The sequence below is a fragment of the Clupea harengus genome, chromosome 2 (genome assembly GCF_900700415.2).
Source record: "Clupea harengus chromosome 2, Ch_v2.0.2, whole genome shotgun sequence".
NCBI lineage: Eukaryota > Metazoa > Chordata > Actinopteri > Clupeiformes > Clupeidae > Clupea > Clupea harengus.
In genome coordinates this window covers 30844934-30852457 of record NC_045153.1, presented here as the reverse complement: position 1 = coordinate 30852457, position 7524 = coordinate 30844934, and positions in this window count along the sequence as shown.

Below are 7524 nucleotides of genomic sequence, written 5' to 3'. Positions count from 1 at the left end.
AAGTCACTTTTACAATAAACTAGCACATTTGAAAGAGTCGCCTGATGCAATTTAGAGAAATCTTGTTCAAAACTCGGACCCTGTCTAATGCCCATAGAGGGTGATATTTTGCTCCCTATCTCAAATGGAAAGCACACACCATTATACTTTTATAATACACTGCCACACCTGACACACAAAGAATGAACTCATTCTACTGGCGCAATCTAGAGCAATCATCATTTAAAGCATAGATGTTGGAAGTAGGGGAGAAGAAAATCCTTTAATAATAAAAGTGCAGAATCAAAAGTCATTAGGCAAATCACAGGTCCTTGAAGGCATGAATATTTGTGGCCTTACTTGAACGAGAGACCACTTCTGAATGAAGGCTGGCTCCTGATAAAGTCATGTGTCTCAAAAGCACTTCTGAATGAAGGCTGGCTCCTCAAAAGCAGAACAGGAGGCCAAATGAAAATAGGTGAAAACAGAAAAACAGGTTCCTGCAATGAGCTCAGCTGGTGCATGGAACCTCTCAGGTTTGGGCACTTTTCAGAACTGCACTTCTCCCCTTGTACTTCGCTACCTTTGCCATACTACTGCCATTTATACCTTTGTTTCAGCTAGTTTATCATAGTATGCATTGACTGAAATGAGCTGTTATGTGTGCAGGGCGTTCTAACGTGGCGTCTAAGTGAGAAGGCTTATCAATTCTCATCACAAGACCATGAAAGCATATATATTCTTTATATTGTAAGGAAATTATAAAAGACAGAAATGAAAAGTCAGACAGATTTAAGCACCAATTGTTTTCTTAAACAAGGTTTAGTGAAGTAAAAAGCCACTCATTCTTCTTCCTGTACTCATCTCTCAGGTGTAAAGGCAGTGTGTGTGGGACAGCGTGTGTGTGTGTGTGTGTGTGTGTGTGTGTGTGTGTGTGTGTGTGTGTGTGTGTGTGTGTGTGTGTGTGTGTGTGTGTGTGTGTATGTATCTCAGGTGTGGTATAGTGGTATAATGGTGTGTGTATCTCAGGTGTGTGGTATAGTGGTATAATGGTGTGTGTATCTCAGGTGTGTGTGGTATAATGGTGTGTGTATCTCAGGTGTGTGTGGTATAATGGTGTGTTTATCTCAGGTGTGTGTGTGTGTGGTATAATGGTGTGTGTATCTCAGGTGTGTGTGGTATAATGGTGTGTGTATCTCAGGTGTGTGTGTGGTATAATGGTGTGTGTATCTCAGGTGTGTGTGGTATAATGGTGTGTTTATCTCAGGTGTGTGTGTGTGTGGTATAATGGTGTGTGTATCTCAGGTGTGTGTGGTATAATGGTGTGTGTATCTCAGGTGTGTGTGTGGTATAATGGTGTGTGTATCTCAGGTGTGTGTGGTATAATGGTGTGTGTGTGTATCTCAGGTGTGTGTGGTATAATGGTGTGTGTATCTCAGGTGTGTGTGGTATAATGGTGTGTGTGGTATAATGGTGTGTGTGTGTGGTATAATGGTGTGTGTATCTCAGGTGTGTGTGGTATAATGGTGTGTGCATCTCAGGTGTGTGTGGTATAATGGTGTGTGTATCTCAGGTGTGTGTGGTATAATGGTGTGTGTATCTCAGGTGTGTGTGTGGTATAATGGTGTGTGTATCTCAGGTGTGTGAGTGTGGTATAATGGTGTGTGTGTGTGTGTGTGTGTATCTCAGGTGTGTGTGGTACAATGGTGTGTGTGTGTATCTCAGGTGTGTGTGGTATAATGGAGTGTGTATCTCAGGTGTGTGTGGTATAGTGGTATAATGGTGTGTGTATGTGTCTCAGGTGTGTGTGGTATAATGGTGTGTGTATCTCAGGTGTGTGTGGTATAATGGTGTGTGTGGTATAATGGTGTGTGTATCTCAGGTGTGTGTGTGTGTATCTCAGGTGTGTGTGGTATAATGGTGTGTGTGTGTGGTATAATGGTGTGTGTATCTCAGGTGTGTGTGGTATAATGGTATAATGGTGTGTGTATCTCAGGTGTGTGTGGTATAATGGTGTGTGTGTGTATCTCAGGTGTGTGTGGTATAATGGTATAATGGTGTGTGTATCTCAGGTGTGTGTGTGGTATAATGGTGTGTGTATCTCAGGTGTGTGTGTGTGTGTGTGTGTATCTCAGGTGTGTGTGGTATAATGGTGTGTGTATCTCAGGTGTGTGTGGTATAATGGTGTGTGTGTGTGTGTATCTCAGGTGTGTGTGGTATAATGGTGTGTGTGTGTATCTCAGGTGTGTGTGGTATAATGGTATAATGGTGTGTGTATCTCAGGTGTGTGTGGTATAATGGTGTGTGTGTGTGTCTCAGGTGTGTGTGGTATCTCAGGTGTGTGTATCTCAGGTGTGTGTGTGTGTGTGTGTGTGTGTGTGTGTGTGTGTATCTCATGTATGGTATAATTGTGTAATGAAAGTGCAGTGGTGTGTGTGGTATAATGGTGTGTGTATCTCAGGTGTGTGTGGTATAGTGGTATAATGGTGTGTGTATCTCAGGTGTGTGTGTGTGGTATAATGGTGTGTGTATCTCAGGTGTGTGTGGTATATTGGTGTGTGTATCTCAGGTGTGTGTGGTATAATGGTGTGTGTATCTCAGGTGTGTGTGGTATAATGGTGTGTGTATCTCAGGTGTGTGTGGTATAATGGTGTGTGTGGTATAATGGTGTGTGTGTGTGGTATAATGGTGTGTGTATCTCAGGTGTGTGTGGTATAATGGTGTGTGTATCTCAGGTGTGTGTGGTATAATGGGGTGTGTATCTCAGGTGTGTGTGGTATAATGGTGTGTGTGTGTATCTCAGGTGTGTGTGGTATAATGTGTGTGTGTATCTCAGGTGTGTGTGGTATAATGGTGTGTGTGTGTGTCTCAGGTGTATGTGGTATCTCAGGTGTGTGTATCTCAGGTGTGTGTGTGTGTGTGTGTGTGTTTCTCAGGTATGGTATAATTGTGTAATGAAAGTGCAGTGGTGTGTGTATATATCCATTCAAAATAGGGAGCAAAATGGCCCGAGATTTAACCGAAGATTTGTGTAAATTATGTCAGTACAGTTTGTTCATTCTTTGTGTACACGTCATCCAGGTGTAGTGTGTTATAAAAGTGAATGGTATATGCACTATGTCAACGACATGAATAAGAACATTTGCGTGAATAACTTCAAATAGAGTGAATTGAAGTCAATGGACACCATTAAGTGTCGAATAGCTTGACACCAGTGCTGATCATTTCTCTGGGTTAGATAACATAGCAGTTGCTAGAACGATCTCTTATAGTTTCAGGGAATTACGATTCCTCTCTACAGAGTCGTGTGTCTGCTAGCAGTGGATTGACAGAGTTACACAGCACTTATTTTTAGCAGGTTTAGTTTTAAAGCCCTATCCAATCCCAGTAACCTGTGAAATTTGGTGCATTTATATTCGGATAACGCTCATCGTCATAGCAGAGGCAGACAACACAATGACAGCCACTGACAGGTAGGATCATGTAAAATCTTGTGTATGTCTCCAGCACTTTTCAAACCAAATGATAGTATTGTGTGTTGGATGAATGCAGGATTATCAGTTGGGCACAATTAAATACACCCCTTAAAAAAATACATTTTACATTCTTGTCCATTCATGATGTGTATATTCATTAATGAAAAGAATGTAATACTTGATAAGGAAAACAAAAGAGAGAAAGTGTATCTGTATTAATACAGCAGCTTAGGTAATGGGGCATCCAAACTGTTGTGTCTGAACTAAGGGCTGCTGCCTTAGAAGTGGATGCTCTGGCTTTGAAGTAGAGGCTGAGCTTGACCCGACATAACCCGTTACACCTGGCACAGAATCCAGAGCAATGTAGCTGCAAGTAGTCACAACCAGCAGAAAGGTTTCTTTTTTTTCATGATGGACTTGCTGAAATCGAAAAGTTATTGGATTTCTAACGACTGGAAAAAAAGCCCCACTTTTTTGAGACAGAGAAGTCTTTGCTGGAATTATACGTTTTTTTTTATATGAGACAATGGATGTAGAATTAAGTTCCTAAGTCTATTAAACTAAACTGTTAAATTCTCGGTTTTGAAACTGTGGCATTTTTGTAGCATTTTGACTCCAATTACCACCCTGTCAAGGGGGCCACCCACCAGTAACCTTTGCTCCGTGTGGTACAAAGCATTCCCATTGGATGGACAGACTGACTCGACTCGACTTGAGCTGAAAGATATCTAAATAATCAAAAAAATTCAGCTTTATTTGCATTTCCATTTAAGCAGAGTTCTTGTAAATAAGCCACTCGAGATACCTTTCTGTTTCCTTTGATAATGTGAAGTCCTATTTGAGCCTTTTTTATGTAGCCTTCAATATCCCGTCCACAATGCCTTTTCAGTCTAAAAATGGCTAAATTATTCAGCTGGACCCGTCCACTGGAGGAGAGTACAAGTGTTTACGCCAATCTCTTGGCTTAGATGTGCACTGTTTGGGATGTGTATGATTGATTAATAGGACTGTGATTCAGACTCTGGGGAGGTTGTTAAGGCTCTGCTCTCTTTGAAGAAAAATGATGAAATATATAAGAGACCATAACAAACCTTCAATTTATTATCAATCACTGGCTTGTATATACATAGACTAATATGAAATGCTTTTCCTGTGGCCAGTTATAAACTAGGCCATTTGCTGAAGTATGGTGTAAGGATTTATAGTGCCAAAACCTGCAACACATAGCATTTTGATTACTGTTTAGTGCATGCACTTCTTGCAGGAGGCAATTCCCTTATAGCTCAGAGGGGGCCCTTTGCCTTTGTCACAAGACAATGATAGTGGAAGGGTTTAAAACCCCTGCAATGCTGCATAAACATGCCATGGTTCTGTACACCCATCATCTGAAAACCCTTAGTATGTCCTCGGGCTGATGGTACTGGAGTTGCCTCAGTTTTTTTCTCTATTGCAGCGACTTTTAAAAAAAAAACTTTAAAGAGGAAGGATTTTGCACACCATATCTTTAAAATATGACATTCATGGTTCAGTGTGAAAAATGTATTTTGACTACAGTATGCACCGAGATGGCAATATGTGTATCAGTGTATCTGAGTGGATGATTTACTTACAAGTATGAATTTAAAACTTTGACTACATTTGTTGTTGGCATTGCTAAGGAGATGGATAAGCTGCCGTTTACTAATTGCCAGTCTGAATTGGATTTCAGGAGCTCCAAGATAATTATCTAAGTTGGGATCTAACCAGCTGCTCTTCCGTAAATTAATGAGGCAATTAATCCATTTCCTCAGAATAGATGGATATGTGAGCCAAGTACAATGAAGAACATGACAATACACGTTTCAAAGAAAAGAGATAAGCGTGATGGACATCAGTCAGAGAGACTTGTGAGTACACAACAGCCAAATATGCTAAATAAAGCTCACCAAGGCTTTCATGGTTACAGGAAGTTTGAGCACCACGCTGCCACAGGCTCTGGAAGCACTTCAGATAAACTACAATACATCAATAAGTAAATCAAACATAATGACAAAAGCAGAAAAGGGTCATCTATAAGTAATCTAAAGGCAGCACCCAACAAGCTTGAGGAGGAGGAGGTGGTGATGACTGGGAGGTGTTTCTGTCGCATGGCGAGGAGGTGTTCCAGAGGCACCTGAGGAGGCATTGCATTGCGGCTGGCTGTGTAATTTAAAAGGCTGCTGCTGAAGAGGACGCTTGCTGAGAATTTCCCCTGTCGGTTTGATGGAGGGCCCCTGATGCGCCTGTCTCTGAGAGAAGGCAGGACATGCAAGTTCCTGGGTAAAGTGCCAGAGAGATTGAGCGCTGAAGCAGTGCTGGGCTGGGGCTCTAACAGCCGCTTTGCTGACTCGGGCTGCCGAGAGGGATGTATTGATTTGCACTCGTTCCTTCTGGCTGTGCCTTTTGACTTAAACTGTGGGTGAATGGTCCCACTGGCCAAAGCGCAGGGGCATGACAAGGCTGGAGAGGTGTATCCGGAGTGATGGCCAGCCTCTTGCGGAGACCACTGCTTTATTTCAGACTGGAGACAGATGGGCAAGGAAAGACAAGTGAATGTTTCCAGGTCCACACATTCCTTTTTTCTCAGAATTCCAGGGAATTCTCAGAAGGTGTGAAGAAGAGGCATAATAGAGGGCCATTACCCATCATTTCACGTTCTCTGCGTGTCATAATGGCCATCATTCTGGGTGATTAATCTCTTTGAAAAGTTAATGAGAACACACTTTATCTTAATTTTTTTATTTTTTTTTACAACTGTAGATAGGACGTCTGAATGGACACAGCAGAATGCTGGACAACCAATGAGCTCTCAGAACTTTGCTGTTGCTAAGGAAACCACGGTCCAGTCTCTCCAGCCATACAACTTCTACTATGAGGTGAATGGCTTATCTGGAATAACAGCTGGCTTTCCAAGAAAGTCATCAATTCATTATATGCATTGACCTTATCTGATGTGGCCAGCCACAACTATGTTTTAAAAATCCATTTAATACAACATGCACTACCATACACATTGAATGCAATAATGATGGGACAGTCTTGGTGAAAATGAACCCCTGCCTGAGGACCACGGGCAGGCGGTCACTGGAGTCTTTCTGGTTTGTTAAGCCCAGTGCAGAGAACTGTGTGGATGCAGTGGTATTAACTGAACGAACCAAAGAACCCAGATGTCCTCAGGGTCTGGGAATTCTTTTTGAAAGTGTGTGAACTAAAATTCACTGAGAAACATGGCTTCTCATATCCCCCCCTCTGGTCTAATAACAGTAGATTTCCATACAACTTTACAATGGAGTCTCAGGAACACCTAACTGGAAACATTTCAGCAGTAAGGATATTACCACTCCACAAGATATAAACTAAATCTTACAGAAAAATATTATTGGAATGATATGGAAAATACAGAAAGAGAGTGTGACCTGAAGAATTAGTGTGACTAAATCATTTCCATATATCAATTTCTACATCGAAAAACAGACTTACAGAGTGTATTATTGCTATTATTTTGTATAATTTCATGAAAGGCTTGGAATCCACAAAGGTTGTGTAGATATGCTTCCCACATCATACATGTCTCAATGTACAAATAATGCTATTTCCCAATGTTGAACATCTTGCCCCAGAATTGGCATTTGTTATTTATCTCACATAGCCAATGGAGATATGCTGCCCTCTTTTGGTGCTTGGAATAAACACTTCCACAACACATCCACAACCCATGCTTTCACAGCTGGCCTGTCATCCTCCACTGACTATGAATCAAAGCAAAAGAACCCGTGGTGACAGCTTCAGAGCACTGATAGAGAAGCAAAGCTGTCCAGTGGAATGTCCCCTGACATGCTAAATGCACTCAGTCACAGGCCATTGCTGGCCTTCTGGATGAGCTGTCTTCACAACTCTCAGGTACAGAGCAAGTGTATTCTTTTTAAGAATATCATGTCAAAGATTTTTTTGAAAGTCTGAAAGACAATTTGATCAATATCTTTCAGATGAATTGTACAATAGTACTGGTAAGCCCCAAACATTTTCCTTTGATGAATACGAATGAGTGGAT